The sequence below is a fragment of the Zonotrichia albicollis genome, chromosome 12, assembly GCF_047830755.1.
Source record: "Zonotrichia albicollis isolate bZonAlb1 chromosome 12, bZonAlb1.hap1, whole genome shotgun sequence".
Classification (NCBI taxonomy): Eukaryota; Metazoa; Chordata; class Aves; order Passeriformes; family Passerellidae; genus Zonotrichia; species Zonotrichia albicollis.
Genome location: NC_133830.1, coordinates 21,141,628 through 21,163,451, shown reverse-complemented (window position 1 = coordinate 21,163,451; position 21,824 = coordinate 21,141,628). Strand labels below are relative to the sequence as shown.

At 57.0% G+C, this 21,824-nt stretch overlaps 1 long non-coding RNA gene across 1 annotated transcript; it reads right to left on the bottom strand.

Moving 5' to 3' along the window:
* Positions 1–7,312: 7,312 nt before the first annotated feature.
* On the bottom strand, positions 7,313–8,464 carry LOC141730670 (uncharacterized). The gene is made up of 3 exons (XR_012582286.1): positions 8,314–8,464; positions 8,041–8,112; positions 7,313–7,428 (listed from the first exon to the last, which is right to left on the bottom strand). It is a non-coding gene; the product is annotated as an uncharacterized LOC141730670 (long non-coding RNA).
* Between the last annotated feature and the right edge of the window lie 13,360 nt (positions 8,465–21,824).

Genomic DNA, 21,824 nt, shown 5'->3' with positions numbered 1-21,824 from the left:
ACCTGCAGCGATGCCCCCCTGTCCGAACTTTGGGCTCAGAGCTGGCAGCTCTCCCAGGGGAAAGGCCTTGACCTACCCTCACCATCTCCCAGAGGCTCAATCCTTAATGTCGGTTGGGAAGCCAGATCACCTTCCGCAAGAGGTTCAGCTGCAAAGAAAGACAGGACAGAACAGCACCCGTGGCACTGTAGGAGATCCTCAGGCTGCAGGCAAGGCTCAGCCCCGGGGCACAGCCCTGGGCCTGGCCCCTGCCCGTTCTACTCTTCTCTGTGGCTGCACAGAGCACACAGAAGGACACAGTGGCATTGGACATGGGAGGAGGATGCACAGCTAAATGCTCCTTCCTCCCACTGAGAGCGATCCTATAGAGGATCACTCACGGCTCCAGAAAGGAGCAGGGCAAGAATTCCAGATTCCTTCAGCCATGAGATTATGTTAAGGGAAATGGAAGGCGAGTGAGCTCTTGTCACATGGACACTGATTATTGTCTCAGGAAAGGCACACTGAGAACTTGCCTCCAGCATCTTCCAGGAATTTCCACCCACTTTCCAGCTGGTCATCCAAATAATCCATGTTATGATTCCAGTCTAGAAGGGAGCACAGATCTGAACCATTTCCGTGTTGTGTTGGGATCCCCTTCTGCCTCTGGGAATTGGGCACTGCCAGGGGGTTGGTTAAGGCTATGGGAGCCAGATGTGAATGGACAAGGCCAAACTTCACAGGGGCCTGGGGAGCTCTGGGCTGGCTCCTGGTCACTCTGCACCCTCTTTGCAGACCCTGTGACAGATCCCTGGAGAGGAAACTGGGGTTGCCCAGGGCCCTGGGGGCTCTCTCCCTCCCCCAGAGGAAACCCTCCCTAAAGGCCTGGGGAAAACCATCCCCAGTGCTTCCCGGGGAGCCGGGAGCGCTTTCCCAGGAAAGGGGAGCCAGGCTGCCGGCTCACCTGCTCGCCGCACTTGCAGCGGAGCAGCCTGGGCAGCCCTGGCAGGCAGGGCCACGGCCAGGAGGAGCAGGAGGAAGAGGCGCAGAGCAAGGGCCATGGTGCCTTGCCCTCTGCCAGTCCCTCAGCTCTTGCTGCCACCGCTGTCCTGACACCGCTGTCCCAATGTCAGCACCACTGCTGCCGCTGCTGCTGCTGCTGCCGCAACAGTTGTGCTCAAGCACTGACTGCTCGCTCCTTGTGCTGCTGTGCAACCACGGGGTCTGGCACCTCTGTGACCTCAGAGCCTGCTGTGACCTCAGCCTGCTGTGACCCCTGAGCCTGCTGTGACCTGAGCCTGCTGTGACCTCAGAGCCTGCTGTGACCCCTGAGCCTGCTGTGACCTCATGGCCTCAGCTGTACCCCCAGAGTGTGCCCCCATCTGTAGAAATGGCCTGGCCTGATTGTAAATGTTTTGCTTCATCAAAGGGCCATTGCTCAGCAAAACTTTTTTTGTTTCCTGCTTCCATTGCTGGTCGGTCAGGCTGTGTCTCTGAAGATGCTCTTGATTGTTGCAGTTTGAATTTATTTTATTGATTCCTGTTTAATTGGTTCATGGTTCACCCGTGGGTTTTTCCCTCCCTCAAAGCTGTCCCTCATGCCATTCCCCGCCCCTTGTTCCAGCTCTTTCCTTGCCTGTCACGGCACCCCAGCCCCTTGGTTCCCGAAGGAACCTTTGGGCCAATCTCTGACTGCAGCAGCCCTTTGGAACTCCCCTATTCCGGAGGCCCCGTGGGCCCATGTGAGCCATCCTCTCCACCCTCCTACCGCAATGGGCCCCAGACACTGGACTAATCCCCTCACTGCTCCCCTGAGGATTCCGTATTGGTCAGCTGTTTGTATGCACCCCCTGACTTGTATCTGTATAAACCCCCTTACACAATAAATCTAGGGGCTTTTTATCCCATTTTTTTCACCTGGAATAAACTCTTCCTTGTGGAACCTCAGAGGGCCTCCTCCTTTCTCATCTGCCTGGTCCCTGTCGTGGCTGGTGTCTGGCACAGTAGAGCAAGTGGCTCTAAAGGTTCTGCCTCTGGTAAATCCCTATCCTGAGGCAGTTCCCTACTCCTGCGGTGGTGCCGGAGTTCTAAGAGTTGGCCCGGGTTCCGACAGTCTCTTCACTAATCCCCCGAATGTCCCTTCTTCATGGCCTGCTCTGGTGCCCTGCCATGTCCCACATCAGAGTGGGATTCACATACTGCAGCCCAGAGTTAGGTTTGTGACACAGTGAAATGGGTGTGGTCAGCAGGATTGCTGGAGATAAATCCATACAGAACTAAAGAAAATGTGTGCACCAAGCCAGGGCTTGAATAGGCACAGGAATTTTGGAAAGATGAGGACAAGGCAGCAGAGAACAATGTAAAAATCAGGTGAAAAAAAAAAGGAGTTATTTGTGCACATTTGGAGATTTATTTTTCTTGGGTGCAAAGCAAAATCAAAAGGTCCTAAATGCCCAAAAGGTTGGGAATGTGGAATGTCCTCCATAGCAGAGTGTCAGACTTCTGGATCCTTAAAACAATTTTATGGTGGTGGAACAGTGCAAGCTTGAGCTGGTGCCTCTGGGGAACCCTAAACAAAGAATCCCTGGCCTTTCATACCCTCCCAGGTGAAGTGTGACAGTGTGGGGTATTGCAGCTGTGTCCGAGTGACCGGGCGCTGGCTGGCACCACAGGTCCCCAGACCCTCTGCTGAGCCATCCCTCTCCTACAGTCAGGTTTTGTCTGTCACGTTTGGCTTTTTTCTCTGATGCACTAGCAGGACCACAAGAGCACGTGGTGCTGAGCATGTAAAAATGCCTGTTCTGGCTGGAGCATTGCTGTTGCGTGACAGCCTGCAGGCAGAGCGGGCAGCTGGAGGGATGATGACTCGTGTTCCCGGTGCCAGCCGTGCTGCATACACGAGAGCTGCTGGGTGTTGGTGCTCGCTGGGACCCGGCCTGGCCCGGCACCACGGGGAGTTACAAAGCATCTTCAAGGAATCCCTGTGGCATTGTGTGTTTTATACGGGTTTTATTGTAAAGTTGGTTCTTTTTGGAAATTAAGATTTTGGTTTGACCCTCAGTTCCCCCCATGTTCTCCCTCATAAAATTTTTTTCTTCCCGCCAGTTACCTGTCCATCACTGTAACCAGCCCCCTTTCATTTCGAGAAATTTCTGTGTCAATCTTGCCTTACTTAACACATGATTTGTCCCCTGACGCTTCTCCCTCCCCTGTGCCATTGGTATTGGTTCGGTTGTGTCCCTCGCTCCTCCCCTGGGCCTCGTTCATTGGTCCCTTGTGTCCCCTCGTGTCACGCCCTTCGCCTTTATAAGTGCCTCCCCAAAAGTTTTTCTGTGATACCGTTACTGGCCCTGGCTGGGTCAGTAAAGCGCCTCGGCATTCCTACGTGTGTCCAGTCCTTCCTTCCTTCGCCTCAGTGCTTGGCAGTGCTGCTCTCGCCTGCGTCACTACGCCGCAGACGGAGCCAGAGCTCGGGGTCCTGGCAGCAAACCTGGGAGGGATTCGGGGTCTCCACGGGTCACTCCGGGAGCGGCTAGCCGGCACCTGTCAGCTGCTGTGGCCGCGGGACGAGACTGCAAATCCCCAGGCATTAAACCACACGATTTAGCCTGGGATTTTAAGTTGTTTTGCAGTAAATCTTGTAAAAGGCCTGAGGAAGTCTCCTATGAATTGTCTACCTGTCAAGCCCAGTCCCGGCCCCGAACGCCCCTCAGCGTTGTCAGGGCAGTGGCAGGAGCCGGCAGCTCGCCCAGAGCGAGCCCCTGCCGCCCGGGATGGCCACAGGAGAGGCGGGCGGGCAGCGCCAGGGCCCTGCGCGGGGCTCCCCAGGCTCCTGTGGCATCGTTCCGTCCCCTCGGGCGCCGAGCGGAGCCCGGAGCCGGCGCTCTGCCTGCGGTGCTGTGTGTGCCCGTTCCCGAAGGAGGCAGGGCCGGGGCTGTGGCGCCGCCTGCCCGGCGCTCAGCGCCGCCCGTGCCGTGCCCGTGCAGCGCGACCCGGCGGGGCGGCTCCGGCTCGGCCCGTCGCCAGCGCCGTCCCGGCACGACGGCCGCCCCTGGGCCGCGGCAGCCCCGAGCCGGACGGGCCTCGGGAGGGAGCGCGGGAGGGCCTCGAGCCCTGCGGGCCTCAGCAGAGACTCCCGCCCCACTGCGGGCAGCAGGAGGGGGGCAAAGTGCCCGGACACTTACGAGAGCCCACAGCCCTCCCCACATGTGAAATGAGAGCCCAAAACCCCGTCAGAGACCCCAGCAGAGACCCCAGCGCCCTGCACACCTTGGGAGAGATCCCAAACTCCCTCTGTGCCTCAGACAAAATTCCAAATCCCTTGCATGACTTGAAGTGGACCCCAGCGCTCTCCGTGCCTCAGAGGGAGCCTAAAATATCCCTGTGTGTCCCACAAGGCACCCCAGCCCCTCGTGCGCCTTATGGGGCCCTCCAAAGCCCCCAGGTGCCTTACAGGGACGGCCAGGGCATCTACGGCGAGTGTTTTGAGCAGGAAGCGGAGTGTGGCTGCAGCTGGGCTGTTGTGCCTCTGTTCATCAGCCCCATCGGGCCCCGAGGCCACACAGACCTTCCCTTCCCTCCCCTTTTGGGCCCTCATCCAGAGGAGCGGACCCTGTGCAGCACCCTGCATTGGTGATGGCCCATCAATTAGGTTCTATCAAGTGTGTGTTAATTAGGGAGGAGCTTTGTTTTACCTGCTGGAATTGCTGGTCAGGCTGTGTCCCTGGAGATGCTTTTGTTGGCTTCCCTCTTTTCCTGGGCTTGCCACTGGAGGAGGTGCAGGCCCAGATGATGCCAGGGAAGGAAAGGTGCCCTCAGCCCAGGGACGCTCAGCATGGGCTGCCCCAGCCCTGGGGACCCCGCCGCTGGTCACAGCAGCCCCTGCCTGGCTCCTGCCTGCCCACACCGTGGGCATCCACGGCTGCTCCTGGGCACGGAGCTGAGCCTGTGCTGCTGCCGGCTGGGCTTTGCTGCTGCTGCCACCCGGACACTGGGGTGACAGTTGCATCTCTTTATTGCAATAGAAGAAGGGGCCGTCACCTACCTGGGGGGGGATGGGGGGGTGTGAAAAATGTGTACTTTATGATTGGCTTTTCACAAATATTAAAATGTATCTTATAGGTTTTGTGTTAGAATGTAATGCTGTATTAATTCTTTTAAGTAGTGTGTTAAATATAGTTTTAGCTTATAAAAAATGTTAAAATTGAAGCTACGCTATGTAAGATACTTTTTTTTAAAGAAAGGACTCACAGCAAGATAGCAGCCACAGGACACATAAATCTGTCAGAGGAAAAGAATTCATTGCCCTCTAATAAGAAGAAACAAACTTCTTCCCGCCTCAAAGGCACTGTTAGGATTCAGAGGAAGAAGTTGATGATGAGTGGACAGAATCCTGTATTTGAATGGAATTTATGCCTCATGTATGAAGTGTATGAATATGCAACAAGGTATTGTTTTTAAGGGTTAATCCTCTGATAACAGGTGTCCCCTTTTGAGCTTGTGCTGCCCAGAGAAAAGGACCCAGACCTCTGTAACTCTTTGTTTCTATTGTCACATATTGTCCTAATTCAAATTGTGCAAATTATCATTACTCTAATTGTATGACTATGTATATAACCATTTTATTAAACTTCAAAATTTTAAAAACAAGTGATTGCCGTTTCCACAGGAGTGTAACCTACAGGGTTGTTTAGAGGGCAGGGCCAGGGGGCTCCGGGGCAGAGGAAGGGACATGTTGGTCTCAGGAGGGGCTGGAGGGTGCTGGGCTGCTGCTGGGGTCTATAGAAGAAGTCGGGAATGGGCTGGGACGGGACAGAGGAAGATCGAAAAGGGGATGAGGGCAGCTCAGGGATACGAATGGGGAGAAGAGGTGGCAGTGGGATCTACACTGGGAGAATTGCAGGTTTCTTCTTCTTAGTCTGTTCCGGGGTCCTCTTCTCAGAACGCCTGACAGGGCTGCCCAGGCCCTGCGGGTGTGAGGTGCTGCCGCCTTTAAACTGCTGTCCAGAGGTGGATCTGTGGAGAGAGGAGGTGGCTGAGGCCCCAGCTGCCAGTGGCACACAGGGAGCCTCCTGCACAGCAGGGCCCAGAGCTGGCAAGGCTCCCCAGCACGGCTGGAGCTGCTGGCACAGCTTGGCCCAGCTGCACAGCTGCCCCTCACGGCCCCGGCGAGCAGGCCACGGCTCTGGGCAGGCTCGCTGGGCAGGAGCAGGCCCCAGAGTGCCTCTGCCTTTCAAGGGCAATCTCGTCCCTGCTCTTTCTCCTCCCCACCGTGCTTTGCCTCTGCCCTGTGCCCCTGGGGCTGCTCTGGGCCAGGCAGCCTCAGTGGGAGCCAGCAGTGGCTGCAGCCCCAGCGGGCCCGCCAGGACAAGGCCCAGCAATGAGGAAGCCAATGAAAGCTCTGGGCAGCAGCAGAACCCTCAGCATTGTTCTTTGGACAATCATGGACTGGCCACACCTACACTGCAGCCTCACTGGAAATGTTTCCTGTCTGCAGTAGACTTTCAAAAGAAGCTGTTTGAGGGGGAGAGCAACAAAACACTCACCTGTTTCTCTTCCAGGAATACCAGATTCCAAAGCAGCACAACATGAAGACAAGCTCCAAAAGAAGTAGGCCTGCCAGTAACCCCAGCCAGCAGCCTGTTCCCTGACAGAAACCCCCTCCAGGGCCCTTCTGGGAATCAGGAACATGTACTGTGGTTCCAGCTGCACCTGTGGGAGCAATGGGGAGTGTCAGCCCGTGCTGTGCTGCACTGCTGAGCTGGCAGCAGGGTGGATGTGGGCAGGACGTTCTCCGTTTCCCCCAGAGCTGGGGCCTGCAGGCACCTTGCCGCCCCTTGGCACAGGCTGTGCCACCCAACAAAGCCCAGCAGGTCGGGAGGAGAGCCTGGGGGCAGCGCAGCTGCTTGGGCAGTGGCTGCTTGGAGGGACACGGGCCAAAGCCATCCCTGAGCAGCCACAGCCAGCCCTGGCCCTCCCTGCCCCGTGACAGCTCCCCCAGCCCCAGGGCACAGAGTCAGGCCCTGTCAGGAGCCTGTGCAGCCCCTGCCCAGTCGGGAGCCAAGGCTGGCTCTGGCCCTGGGCTCGCGGCAGGGCTCCCGCTCGGGGCTGCTCCTGTGCCTTGGGCCTCTGGGCACTCAGGGCCAGCTCCAGAGCAGCTGCAGCGGGAGGGACGTTGGTGCACGAGTCCCCTATCCCTGGGGCTGTGAACGAGCTCCAGAGGCACCTCCAGCTTTGGCTGCTGCTGGGCTGTGCAAGGGCAGGCCCTGGGGGAAGAGCTGCTGCCACAGAGCCCTGCCAAGGGCTGAGCCCTGCTGAGCCTGGCACAGCAATTACCTTCTGTGCTTTCACCTGTGCTTGGCATCACATTTGTTCCTGCAGTAGAGCCTGACATTGACCCACTGCTTCCTCCGGGGTGTGGCTCCTTCTGCACAGATTTTTGGTCCATCGCTTGAAAAAGAAAGAGACACTGCTGGATCAGATGGCAACATTCCCCATTGGGGAGGTGACATCTTCAGGAGGCAATGCCTGTAAATGTCAGTGTAAGGATTGGGAAAATGCCCATGCTGTTGGGGCTGGGCCAGAACACTCTCTCCTCCAAATAGGTGTGCATCCTCATTTGCTCAGAGACTGGCAAGCTGCAGGGGATCTCAGGCCCGTGGTGCGATTTGGGCTGCCTGTCAGCTGATGCCCAATGCCTTCCTGCAGAGGCTAGGGAGAAGCTGCAGCCAGGCCAGGCTGGCAAACAGCCCTGCAGGGCATGGAAGCAGCAGCGGGGCAGCGAGGCTGCCATGGATCCCTTCCGGCTGTGCCGGGCACAGCGTATCCGGAAGTGTAGCCAAAGCCCCCGGCTGCTGAGCCCCAGGACAGGGCTCAGGGAATGCACCTACCTTCTCCTGCCTGTGCCCCATTCTGTGTTTGTCTCAGGAATTCATTTAAGTCAAGAGACGTTGTGCCTGCACTATCATGAGTCTTTCCTTTTGTTCCATGTTCCCGTTCCCATAAATGGATGCCACAAAAGCACGGCTCAGCCTGTGGGGCCAGCAGGGACACACTACTCACCCTTGCGATGGGCGCTGGGTTGGTGCCAAGAATCCAGCCGATCTGCTGCAGAAGTCCTCCCTGCAGACACATCTGTAACACATCAGCCACAGAAGCTTCTGCCATCTCTGCTCAGCTGAACGGGCACCACTGAGCCGTAGGAGCTGTGAGGGGATGGCACAGGGCGAGGGCACACACGTGCATGGCTCTGTCCTGGCACCTGCAGCGATGCCCCCCTGGCCGAGCTTTGGGCTCAGAGCTGGCAGCTCTCCCAGGGGAAAGGCCTTGACCTACCCTCACCATATCCCAGAGGCTCAGTCCTGGATGTGGTTTGCGAAGCCAGATTTCTGTCAGCAGCTGGTTCAGCTGCAAGGAAAGGTAGAACAGAACAGCTCCCGTGGCACTGTAGGAGATCCTCAGGCTGCAGGCAAGGCTCACCCCTGGACACAGCCCTGGGCCTGGCCCCTGCCCGTTCTACTCTTCTCTGTGACTGCACAGAGCACACGGAAGGACACAGTGGCATTGGACATGGGAGGAGGATGCACAGCTAAATGCTCCTTCCTCCCACTGAGAGCAATCCTGTCTGATCACTCAGGGCTCCAGAAAGGAGCAGGGCAAGAATTCCAGATTCCTTCAACCATGAGATTATGTTAAGGGAAATGGAAGGCGAGTGAGCTCCTGTCACATGGACACTGATTATTGTCTCAGGAAAGGCACACTGAGAACTTGCCTCCAGCATCTTCCAGGAATTTCAAGCCATTTTCCAGCAGGGCTTCCAAATAATCCATGTTACGATTCCAGTCTAGAACAGAGCACAGATCAGAACCATTTCCGTGTTGTGCTGAGATCCCCTCCTGCCTCTGGGAAATGGGCACTGCCAGGGGTTGGTTAAGGCTATGGGAGCCAGGTGTGAATGGACAAGGCCAAAGGTGCACAGGGGCCTGGGGAGCTCTGGGCTGGCTCCTGGCCACTCTGCACAGGTCCTGGGCAATGTCCCTGGTGGGGCAGCTGGAGCAGCCCAAGGCCCTCGGGCTCTCTCCCTCACATACAGGGAGGAAATCCTCTCTAAAGCCCAGAGGGAAAACTGCAGCAGGCAGTGCCACAGCTATCCCTGCTTCCCTCTGTCTCTCCTGCCCTCCTTCTGCTGGGACACTGCCCAGTCCTCAAGGGCACGTGGCCAGGCCCTGTCGGGACCCACGGGAGCCTTGCTCTCCCCCTCTGCCCTTTCCCCAGCATGGGCACCCCGTGCAGCCGCTCCCAGGTTTCGGGACGTGTCTCCCACGGAGGGAGCCCAGCAGGACAGCTCAGTACGCGAGTGCCCTGAGCCTGCTCGGGACAATTCCTCTGGGCTGTGCCCGTCTTTTCCGGGCTGTGCCCGCAGTGCCAAGCAGCAGAGAGGGCAGCTCAAGCCTCAGCAGGGCTCAGGCCCAGAGGCACAGCAATTACCTCCTGTGGCTGTGCCTGGCATCGCCTCCCTTCCTGCAGCAGAGGCTGGCACAGAATCTCTGCTTCCTGTGGGAAACGCCGCCTTCAGCACAGCCTCTGCATCCACTTCTGGAGAAAGGAAAAGGAACGCTGCATCAGATGGGGCTGTTTCCCATCGTCAAGGGTGCAGCTCAGGAGGCAATGCTTCTCAAAGACATGGATAAGAATCAGGAAAAGGCCCAGGCCCTTAGGATTGGGCCAGAGCACTCCCTTGTGCAAACAACTGTGCGCTTTCTGATCTGCTGAGAGACAGGGAAATTGCAGGGGATGTCAGGGTGTGCATAGCCCGTGGTGCAGTTTGGGCTCCCTTTCAGCTGATGCCCAATACCTTCCTGCAGAGGCTGGGGAGAAGCTGCAGCCAGGCCAGGCTGGGAAACAGCCCTGCAGAGCGTGGAAGCAGCAGCGGGGCAGCGAGGCTGCCATGGATCCCTTCCTGCTGTGCCGGGCTTGGCATGTCCAGATGTGCAGCCAAAGCCCCCGGCTGCTGAGCCCCAGGACAAGGCTGAGGGAATGCACCCACCTTGTCCTCCCTGAAGCTCTTCCTTCAGCACTTGCCACATGACTTCAAATGGCTTCTGGAATTTCTTGTCTGTCGTGTGCTTGGGCTTTAGTGTTTGAGGAACTTGACAAAAAGTAGTTCCATTTCCCATGACTGGATGGCACAAAAGCAGGGCTCAGCCTGTGGGGCCAGCTGGGACACACTACTCACCCCTGCGATGGGAGCTGGTTTGGTGCTCACTATCCAGCCCAGGAGTTGGTGAAGTTGTCCCTGCAGTCACATCTGTAACTGAACAGCCACAGAAGCTTCTGTCAACTGGTTCTTGCCAGGTTGTCAATGATTAATCCTTGGTGGGACCGTGAGAACGCACCTGCAGAACCCTCAGTGGGCTTCACAATTTCAAACCTCCAGGTTAATGGAGAATCCTTCCCAGTATCCCAGTCTGGAAGCAAACCAAGATGAGAACTGTTTCCTTTTGTGCCAAGGCTGGCTCTGGCCCTGGGCTCGCGGCAGGGCTTCCGCTCGGGGCTGCTCCTGTGCCTTGGCCCTCTGGGCACTCAGGGCCAGCTCCGGAGCAGCTGCAGCGGGAGGGACATTGGTGCACAAGTCCCCTTTCCCCGGGGCTGTGAACGAGCTCCAGAGGCACCTCCAGCTTTGGCTGCTGCTGGGCTGCGCAGGGCAGGCCCTGGGCATGAGCTGCTGCCACACAGCCCTGCCAAGGGCTGAGCCTGGCACAGCAATTACCTTCTGTGCCTGTGCCTGTGTCTGACATCTCCTCCTTTCCTGTGGCAGGGGCTGGCAACGAAGAGCGACTGCTTCCTTCAGGAAATGCTGCTTTCCACAGAACCTCTATGTGCATCTCTTGAGAAAGGAAGGGAGACAGTTGCATAAGAGGGAGTTGTTCGCTATTTGGGTGCTGGCATTTACAGGAGGCAATATTTGTTAAAGACCAGGAAAAGGGCCGGGTTATTGGGGTTGGGTCAGATCATTCCCTGCTGCAAACAACCTCCTTTTCCTAATCTGGAGACCAGGATATTGTGGGGAATTTCAGGGTCTGTTGCAGTTTGGGCTGCCTGTCAGCTGATGCCCAATGCCTTCCTGCAGAGGCTGGGGAGAAGCTGAAGCCTGGCCAGGCTGGGAAACAGTCCTGCACGGCGTGGAAGCAGCAGCAGGGCAGCGAGGCTGCCATGGATCCCCTCCTGCTGTGCCAGGCACAGCGTTTCCAGATGTGCAGCCAAAGCCCCCGGCTGCTGAGCCCCAGGACAAGGCTGAGGGAAATGCTCTCACCATTCCCTTTGTGCAATTCCTCCACTATTTGTGTCAAGACGTTGTTTGACTTAAGCGATTTCTTCTTGCCACTAGGTTTGTTCTTCCCTCTCAGAGGACCTTAAGAGAAAGTAGTTCCATTTCCCATGACTGGATGGCAAAAAAGCAGGGATCAACCTGTGGGGTCAGCAAGGACACACTACTCACCCCTGTGATGGACGCTGGGCTTGCGTGCAAGAAGCAGAAAAGGAGCAGCAGAAGTCTTCCCTGCAGAAGCACCTGTAACTCAACAGACAGAGATGTTTCTGTCACCTGGTCCTGCCAGGTTGTCAGTGATTGGTGGGACAGTGAGAACATACCTGCAGGAGGCTCCAAGGGCTTCAAAGCTTTAATCAGCCAATCTAATGGCGAAGCCTTCCCAGCAACCTCATCTAGAATAGAGCATAGATGAGAACATTTTCGAGGGCGTGCTGGGATCCCCGTCTGCCTCTGGGAGACACGCTCCACAAGGGGCTTGTGTAAGGCCATGGAAGCCAGGTGTGAATGGACATGGCCAAAGCTGCACAGGGGCCTGGGGAGCTCTGGGAACGCTCCTGGACGCTCTACACCCTCTTTCCCTGCCCTCTGCAACGCCAATGGAGAGGAAGCAGGGGCAGCCCAGGGCCCTGGGGGTTTCCCCTCACACACAGAGGAAATCCTCCCTAAAGCCCTGGGGAAAACTGCAGCAGGCAGTGCCACAGCTATCCCTGCCTCCATCTGTCCCTCCTGCCCTCCTTCTGCTGGGACACTGCCCAGTCCTCAAGGGCACGTGGCCAGGTCCTGTCAGGACCCACGGGAGCCTTGCTCTCCCCCTCTGCCCTTTCCCCAGCATGGGCACCCCGTGCAGCCGCTCCCAGGTTTCGGGACGTGTCTCCCATGGAGGGAGCCCAGCAGGACAGCTCAGTACGCGAGTGCCCTGAGCCTGCTCGGGACAATTCCTCTGGGCTGTGCCCGTCTTGTCCGGGCTGTGCCCGCAGTGCCAAGCAGCAGAGAGGGCAGCTCAAGCCTCAGCAGGGCTCAGGCCCAGAGGCACAGCAATTACCTCCTGTGGCTGTGCCTGGCATCTCCTCCCTTCCTGCAGCAGAGGCTGGCACAGAATCGCTGCTTCCTCCAGGGAACTCAGCTTTCAGCACAGGTTCTCCTTTCATTTCTGAAGAATGGAAGAGAGACCGCTGGATCAGATGGAAACATTCCTCATTGGGAATGGGGAAGATGACAGCTTCAGGCAGCAATAGTTGCAAAAGGCATGGATAAGGATCAGAAAACAACCTGGGTTTTGGCACTGTCCCAGACTGGTCCCTTCTCCAACCAGCCCCTCCACCTTATGTGCCCGGAGACAGGGAAATTGCGGGGGATCTTAGGGCGTGCAGGGCCTCTGGTGTATCGTGGGTTCCCTGCTGGGCTAATTTGCCCCCGAGCAGGCAGCACGGGCTGGATACCTCTGTCCTTCATGGGGACAGAGTGTCCGAGTACCCAGGCCACGCTCAGCCGCTGGCAACCTTAGCAAGCCCAGTGGATATCAGGTCTTTAGCGATTATCACCTCTCTTATGGTTTTAGGTATTTGCTTGCTAAGGCGCCTTGCAGGCTAGCCGGGAAGCAGATGTTGCGAGAGAGGAGGAGAAACGTCCTGGCGTTCCACAGCGAGGGTTTTCTTGAGGGGTCTGTGAAGGGTTCTAGAGATGGCTCTCCTCCAGAATGGTCTAAAACAGCTCTATATATGGGTTATAAGGGGATCCATACTTGTACAATAGTAGGGGTTAAGGGGAAGTGACCTATGGGGCTACAGAGAGATATGCTGGGGTCCGAAAGCCGGAAGGCAGGGGCTTGTATTACCACTTCATCATGACTTGGCAATTCCTATCTTTAAGCCTCGGCCCTCCATGGGGCCCTAGCATGCTCGGAGCCTGCTACAGTGGTGCAGTTTGGGCTGCCTGTCAGCTGATGCCCAGTGCCTTCCTGCAGAGGTTGGGGAGAAGCTGAAGCCTGGCCAGGCTGGGAAACAGTCCTGCACAGCGTGGAAGCAGCAGCGGGGCAGCGAGGCTGCCATGGATCCCTTCCTGCTGTGCCAGGCACAGCGTGTCCAGATGTGCAGCCAAAGCCCCCGGCTGCTGAGCACCAGGACAAGGCTGAGGGAAATGCTCTCACCATTCCCTTTGTGCAATTCCTCCACTATTTGTTTCAAGACGTTGTTTGACTCAAGTGATTTCTTCTCGCCTCTAGGTTTGTTGTTCCCTCTCGGAGGACCTTAACAGAAAGTAGTTCCATTTCCCATGACGGGATGGCAAAAAAGCAGGGCTCAGTCTGTGGGGTCAGCAAGGACACACTACTCACCCCTGCGATGGGCGCTGGGCTTGCGTGCAGGAAGCAGAAAAGGAGCAGCAAAAGTCTTCCCTGCAGAAGCACCTGTAACTGAACAGACAGAGAAGTTTTTGTCACCTGGTCCGGCCAGGTTGTCAATGATTAATCCTTGGTGGGACAGTGAGAACATACCTGCAGGAGGCTCCAAGGCCTGCAAAGCTTTAATCAGCCAATCTAATGGCGAAGCCTTCCCAGCAACCTCATCTAGAATAGAGCAGAGATGAGAACATTTTCGAGGGCGTGCTGGGATCCCCGTCTGCCTCTGGGAGACACGCTCCACAAGGGGCTTGTGTAAGGCCATGGAAGCCAGGTGTGAATGGACATGGCCAAAGCTGCACAGGGGCCTGGGGAGCTCTGGGAACGCTCCTGGACGCTCTACACCCTCTTTCCCTGCCCTCTGCAACGCCAATGGAGAGGAAACAGGGGCAGCCCAGGGCCCTGGGGGTTCCCACTCACACACAGAGGAAATCCTCCCTAAAGCCCTGGGGAAAACTGCAGCAGGCAGTGCCACAGCTATCCCTGCCTCCATCTGTCCCTCCTGCCCTCCTTCTGCTGGGACACTGCCCAGTCCTCAAGGGCACGTGGCCAGGCCCTGTCAGGACCCACGGGAGCCTTGCTCTCCCCCTCTGCCCTTTCCCCACCATGGGCACCCCGTGCAGCCGCTCCCAGGTTTCGGGACGTGTCTCCCACGGAGGGAGCCCAGCAGGACAGCTCAGTACGCGAGTGCCCTGAGCCTGCTCGGGACAATTCCTCTGGGCTGTGCCCGTCTTGTCCGGGCTGTGCCCGCAGTGCCAAGCAGCAGAGAGGGCAGCTCAAGCCTCAGCAGGGCTCAGGCCCAGAGGCACAGCAATTACCTCCTGTGGCTGTGCCTGGCATCGCCTCCCTTCCTGCAGCAGAGGCTGGCACAGAATCGCTGCTTCCTCCAGGGAACTCAGCTTTCAGCACAGGCTCTCCTTTCGTTTCTGAAGAATGGAAAAGAGACTGCCGGATCAGATGGAAGCATTCCTCATTGGGAATGGGAAGATGACAGCTTCAGGTGGCAATAGTTGCAAAAGGCATGGATTAGGATCAGAAAACACCCTGGATTTTAGGACTGTCCCAGACTGGTCCCTTCCCCAAACAGCCCCTACACCTGATGTGCCCGGAAACAGGGAAATTGCGGGGGACCTCAGGGTGTACATTGCCCATGGTGCGATTTGGGCACTCTGGTAGATGATGCCCAATGCCGTCCTGCAGAGGCTGGGGAGAAGCTGCAGCCAGGCCAGGCTGGGAAATGGCCTTGCAGGGCGTGGAAGCAGCAGCAGGGCAGTGAGGCTGCCATGGATCCCTTCCTGCTGTGCCGGGCACGGCGTGTCCAGATGTGCAGCCAGTGCCCCCAGCTGCTGAGCCCCAGGACAAGGCTGAGGGAATGAACCCATCTTGACTTCTCTGAAGTATTCCCTTCAGCCTTTGCTTCATGTTTTTCGATGATTGCAGGGATGTCTTGTCTGTTGTGTGTTTGCTCTTGCCTGTCGGGGGTCCTTGGAGTGCAATATTTCCATTTCCCATGAATGGATCCTAGAGAAGCAGGGCTCAGCCTGTGGGGTCAGCAGGGACACACTACTCACCCTTGCGATGGGAGCCTGGCTTTGGTGGAGGAACCAGCAAAGGAACAGGAAAAGTCTTCCCTGCAGGCACACCTGTAACACATCAGCCACAGAAGCTTCTGCCATCTCTGCTCAGGTGCATGGGCACCACTGAGCCGCAGGAGCGGTGAGGGGATCGCCCAGGGCACGGGCACACACGTGCATAGCTCTGTCCTGGCACCTGCAGCGATGCCCCCCTGTCCGAACTTTGGGCTCAGAGCTGGCAGCTCTCCCAGGGGAAAGGCCTTGACCTACCCTCACCATCTCCCAGAGGCTCAATCCTTAATGTCGGTTGGGAAGCCAGATCACCTTCCGCAAGAGGTTCAGCTGCAAAGAAAGACAGGACAGAACAGCACCCGTGGCACTGTAGGAGATCCTCAGGCTGCAGGCAAGGCTCAGCCCCGGGGCACAGCCCTGGGCCTGGCCCCTGCCCGTTCTACTCTTCTCTGTGGCTGCACAGAGCACACAGAAGGACACAGTGGCATTGGACATGGGAGGAGGATGCACAGCTAAATGCTCCTTCCTCCCACTGAGAGCGATCCTATAGAGGATCACTCACGGCTCCAGAAAGGAGCAGGGCAAGAATTCCAGATTCCTTCAGCCATGAGATTATGTTAAGGGAAATGGAAGGCGAGTGAGCTCTTGTCACATGGACACTGATTATTGTCTCAGGAAAGGCATACTGAGAACTTGCCTCCAGCATCTTCCAGGAATTTCCACCCACTTTCCAGCTGGTCATCCAAATAATCCATGTTATGATTCCAGTCTAGAAGGGAGCACAGATCTGAACCATTTCCGTGTTGTGTTGGGATCCCCTTCTGCCTCTGGGAATTGGGCACTGCCAGGGGGTTGGTTAAGGCTATGGGAGCCAGATGTGAATGGACAAGGCCAAACTTCACAGGGGCCTGGGGAGCTCTGGGCTGGCTCCTGGTCACTCTGCACCCTCTTTGCAGACCCTGTGACAGATCCCTGGAGAGGAAACTGGGGTTGCCCAGGGCCCTGGGGGCTCTCTCCCTCCCCCAGAGGAAACCCTCCCTAAAGGCCTGGGGAAAACCATCCCCAGTGCTTCCCGGGGAGCCGGGAGCGCTTTCCCAGGAAAGGGGAGCCAGGCTGCCGGCTCACCTGCTCGCCGCACTTGCAGCGGAGCAGCCTGGGCAGCCCTGGCAGGCAGGGCCACGGCCAGGAGGAGCAGGAGGAAGAGGCGCAGAGCAAGGGCCATGGTGCCTTGCCTCCTGCCAGTCCCGCAGCTCTTGCTGCCACCGCTGTCCTGACACCGCTGTCCCAATGTCAGCACCACTGCTGCCGCTGCTGCTGCTGCTGCCGCAACAGTTGTGCTCAAGCACTGACTGCTCGCTCCTTGTGCTGCTGTGCAACCACGGGGTCTGGCACCTCTGTGACCTCAGAGCCTGCTGTGACCTCAGCCTGCTGTGACCCCTGAGCCTGCTGTGACCTGAGCCTGCTGTGACCTCAGAGCCTGCTGTGACCCCTGAGCCTGCTGTGACCTCATGGCCTCAGCTGTACCCCCAGAGTGTGCCCCCATCTGTAGAAATGGCCTGGCCTGATTGTAAATGTTTTGCTTCATCAAAGGGCCATTGCTCAGCAAAACTTTTTTTTGTTTCCTGCTTCCATTGCTGGTCGGTCAGGCTGTGTCTCTGAAGATGCTCTTGATTGTTGCAGTTTGAATTTATTTTATTGATTCCTGTTTAATTGGTTCATGGTTCACCCGTGGGTTTTTCCCTCCCTCAAAGCTGTCCCTCATGCCATTCCCCGCCCCTTGTTCCAGCTCTTTCCTTGCCTGTCACGGCACCCCAGCCCCTTGGTTCCCGAAGGAACCTTTGGGCCAATCTCTGACTGCAGCAGCCCTTTGGAACTCCCCTATTCCGGAGGCCCCGTGGGCCCATGTGAGCCATCCTCTCCACCCTCCTACCGCAATGGGCCCCAGACACTGGACTAATCCCCTCACTGCTCCCCTGAGGATTCCGTATTGGTCAGCTGTTTGTATGCACCCCCTGACTTGTATCTGTATAAACCCCCTTACACAATAAATCTAGGGGCTTTTTATCCCATTTTTTTCACCTGGAATAAACTCTTCCTTGTGGAACCTCAGAGGGCCTCCTCCTTTCTCATCTGCCTGGTCCCTGTTGTGGCTGGTGTCTGGCACAGTAGAGCAAGTGGCTCTAAAGGTTCTGCCTCTGGTAAATCCCTATCCTGAGGCAGTTCCCTACTCCTGCGGTGGTGCCGGAGTTCTAAGAGTTGGCCCGGGTTCCGACAGTCTCTTCACTAATCCCCCGAATGTCCCTTCTTCATGGCCTGCTCTGGTGCCCTGCCATGTCCCACATCAGAGTGGGATTCACATACTGCAGCCCAGAGTTAGGTTTGTGACACAGTGAAATGGGTGTGGTCAGCAGGATTGCTGGAGATAAATCCATACAGAACTAAAGAAAATGTGTGCACCAAGCCAGGGCTTGAATAGGCACAGGAATTTTGGAAAGATGAGGACAAGGCAGCAGAGAACAATGTAAAAATCAGGTGAAAAAAAAAAGGAGTTATTTGTGCACATTTGGAGATTTATTTTTCTTGGGTGCAAAGCAAAATCAAAAGGTCCTAAATGCCCAAAAGGTTGGGAATGTGGAATGTCCTCCATAGCAGAGTGTCAGACTTCTGGATCCTTAAAACAATTTTATGGTGGTGGAACAGTGCAAGCTTGAGCTGGTGCCTCTGGGGAACCCTAAACAAAGAATCCCTGGCCTTTCATACCCTCCCAGGTGAAGTGTGACAGTGTGGGGTATTGCAGCTGTGTCCGAGTGACCGGGCGCTGGCTGGCACCACAGGTCCCCAGACCCTCTGCTGAGCCATCCCTCTCCTACAGTCAGGTTTTGTCTGTCACGTTTGGCTTTTTTCTCTGATGCACTAGCAGGACCACAAGAGCACGTGGTGCTGAGCATGTAAAAATGCCTGTTCTGGCTGGAGCATTGCTGTTGCGTGACAGCCTGCAGGCAGAGCGGGCAGCTGGAGGGATGATGACTCGTGTTCCCGGTGCCAGCCGTGCTGCATACACGAGAGCTGCTGGGTGTTGGTGCTCGCTGGGACCCGGCCTGGCCCGGCACCACGGGGAGTTACAAAGCATCTTCAAGGAATCCCTGTGGCATTGTGTGTTTTATACGGGTTTTATTGTAAAGTTGGTTCTTTTTGGAAATTAAGATTTTGGTTTGACCCTCAGTTCCCCCCATGTTCTCCCTCATAAAATTTTTTTCTTCCCGCCAGTTACCTGTCCATCACTGTAACCAGCCCCCTTTCATTTCGAGAAATTTCTGTGTCAATCTTGCCTTACTTAACACATGATTTGTCCCCTGACGCTTCTCCCTCCCCTGTGCCATTGGTATTGGTTCGGTTGTGTCCCTCGCTCCTCCCCTGGGCCTCGTTCATTGGTCCCTTGTGTCCCCTCGTGTCACGCCCTTCGCCTTTATAAGTGCCTCCCCAAAAGTTTTTCTGTGATACCGTTACTGGCCCTGGCTGGGTCAGTAAAGCGCCTCGGCATTCCTACGTGTGTCCAGTCCTTCCTTCCTTCGCCTCAGTGCTTGGCAGTGCTGCTCTCGCCTGCGTCACTACGCCGCAGACGGAGCCAGAGCTCGGGGTCCTGGCAGCAAACCTGGGAGGGATTCGGGGTCTCCACGGGTCACTCCGGGAGCGGCTAGCCGGCACCTGTCAGCTGCTGTGGCCGCGGGACGAGACTGCAAATCCCCAGGCATTAAACCACACGATTTAGCCTGGGATTTTAAGTTGTTTTGCAGTAAATCTTGTAAAAGGCCTGAGGAAGTCTCCTATGAATTGTCTACCTGTCAAGCCCAGTCCCGGCCCCGAACGCCCCTCAGCGTTGTCAGGGCAGTGGCAGGAGCCGGCAGCTCGCCCAGAGCGAGCCCCTGCCGCCCGGGATGGCCACAGGAGAGGCGGGCGGGCAGCGCCAGGGCCCTGCGCGGGGCTCCCCAGGCTCCTGTGGCATCGTTCCGTCCCCTCGGGCGCCGAGCGGAGCCCGGAGCCGGCGCTCTGCCTGCGGGGCTGTGTGTGCCCGTTCCCGAAGGAGGCAGGGCCGGGGCTGTGGCGCCGCCTGCCCGGCGCTCAGCGCCGCCCGTGCCGTGCCCGTGCAGCGCGACCCGGCGGGGCGGCTCCGGCTCGGCCCGTCGCCAGCGCCGTCCCGGCACGACGGCCGCCCCTGGGCCGCGGCAGCCCCGAGCCGGACGGGCCTCGGGAGGGAGCGCGGGAGGGCCTCGAGCCCTGCGGGCCTCAGCAGAGACTCCCGCCCCACTGCGGGCAGCAGGAGGGGGGCAAAGTGCCCGGACACTTACGAGAGCCCACAGCCCTCCCCACATGTGAAATGAGAGCCCAAAACCCCGTCAGAGACCCCAGCAGAGACCCCAGCGCCCTGCACACCTTGGGAGAGATCCCAAACTCCCTCTGTGCCTCAGACAAAATTCCAAATCCCTTGCATGACTTGAAGTGGACCCCAGCGCTCTCCGTGCCTCAGAGGGAGCCTAAAATATCCCTGTGTGTCCCACAAGGCACCCCAGCCCCTCGTGCGCCTTATGGGGCCCTCCAAAGCCCCCAGGTGCCTTACAGGGACGGCCAGGGCATCTACGGCGAGTGTTTTGAGCAGGAAGCGGAGTGTGGCTGCAGCTGGGCTGTTGTGCCTCTGTTCATCAGCCCCATCGGGCCCCGAGGCCACACAGACCTTCCCTTCCCTCCCCTTTTGGGCCCTCATCCAGAGGAGCGGACCCTGTGCAGCACCCTGCATTGGTGATGGCCCATCAATTAGGTTCTATCAAGTGTGTGTTAATTAGGGAGGAGCTTTGTTTTACCTGCTGGAATTGCTGGTCAGGCTGTGTCCCTGGAGATGCTTTTGTTGGCTTCCCTCTTTTCCTGGGCTTGCCACTGGAGGAGGTGCAGGCCCAGATGATGCCAGGGAAGGAAAGGTGCCCTCAGCCCAGGGACGCTCAGCATGGGCTGCCCCAGCCCTGGGGACCCCGCCGCTGGTCACAGCAGCCCCTGCCTGGCTCCTGCCTGCCCACACCGTGGGCATCCACGGCTGCTCCTGGGCACGGAGCTGAGCCTGTGCTGCTGCCGGCTGGGCTTTGCTGCTGCTGCCACCCGGACACTGGGGTGACAGTTGCATCTCTTTATTGCAATAGAAGAAGGGGCCGTCACCTACCTGGGGGGGGATGGGGGGGTGTGAAAAATGTGTACTTTATGATTGGCTTTTCACAAATATTAAAATGTATCTTATAGGTTTTGTGTTAGAATGTAATGCTGTATTAATTCTTTTAAGTAGTGTGTTAAATATAGTTTTAGCTTATAAAAAATGTTAAAATTGAAGCTACGCTATGTAAGATACTTTTTTTTAAAGAAAGGACTCACAGCAAGATAGCAGCCACAGGACACATAAATCTGTCAGAGGAAAAGAATTCATTGCCCTCTAATAAGAAGAAACAAACTTCTTCCCGCCTCAAAGGCACTGTTAGGATTCAGAGGAAGAAGTTGATGATGAGTGGACAGAATCCTGTATTTGAATGGAATTTATGCCTCATGTATGAAGTGTATGAATATGCAACAAGGTATTGTTTTTAAGGGTTAATCCTCTGATAACAGGTGTCCCCTTTTGAGCTTGTGCTGCCCAGAGAAAAGGACCCAGACCTCTGTAACTCTTTGTTTCTATTGTCACATATTGTCCTAATTCAAATTGTGCAAATTATCATTACTCTAATTGTATGACTATGTATATAACCATTTTATTAAACTTCAAAATTTTAAAAACAAGTGATTGCCGTTTCCACAGGAGTGTAACCTACAGGGTTGTTTAGAGGGCAGGGCCAGGGGGCTCCGGGGCAGAGGAAGGGACATGTTGGTCTCAGGAGGGGCTGGAGGGTGCTGGGCTGCTGCTGGGGTCTATAGAAGAAGTCGGGAATGGGCTGGGACGGGACAGAGGAAGATCGAAAAGGGGATGAGGGCAGCTCAGGGATACGAATGGGGAGAAGAGGTGGCAGTGGGATCTACACTGGGAGAATTGCAGGTTTCTTCTTCTTAGTCTGTTCCGGGGTCCTCTTCTCAGAACGCCTGACAGGGCTGCCCAGGCCCTGCGGGTGTGAGGTGCTGCCGCCTTTAAACTGCTGTCCAGAGGTGGATCTGTGGAGAGAGGAGGTGGCTGAGGCCCCAGCTGCCAGTGGCACACAGGGAGCCTCCTGCACAGCAGGGCCCAGAGCTGGCAAGGCTCCCCAGCACGGCTGGAGCTGCTGGCACAGCTTGGCCCAGCTGCACAGCTGCCCCTCACGGCCCCGGCGAGCAGGCCACGGCTCTGGGCAGGCTCGCTGGGCAGGAGCAGGCCCCAGAGTGCCTCTGCCTTTCAAGGGCAATCTCGTCCCTGCTCTTTCTCCTCCCCACCGTGCTTTGCCTCTGCCCTGTGCCCCTGGGGCTGCTCTGGGCCAGGCAGCCTCAGTGGGAGCCAGCAGTGGCTGCAGCCCCAGCGGGCCCGCCAGGACAAGGC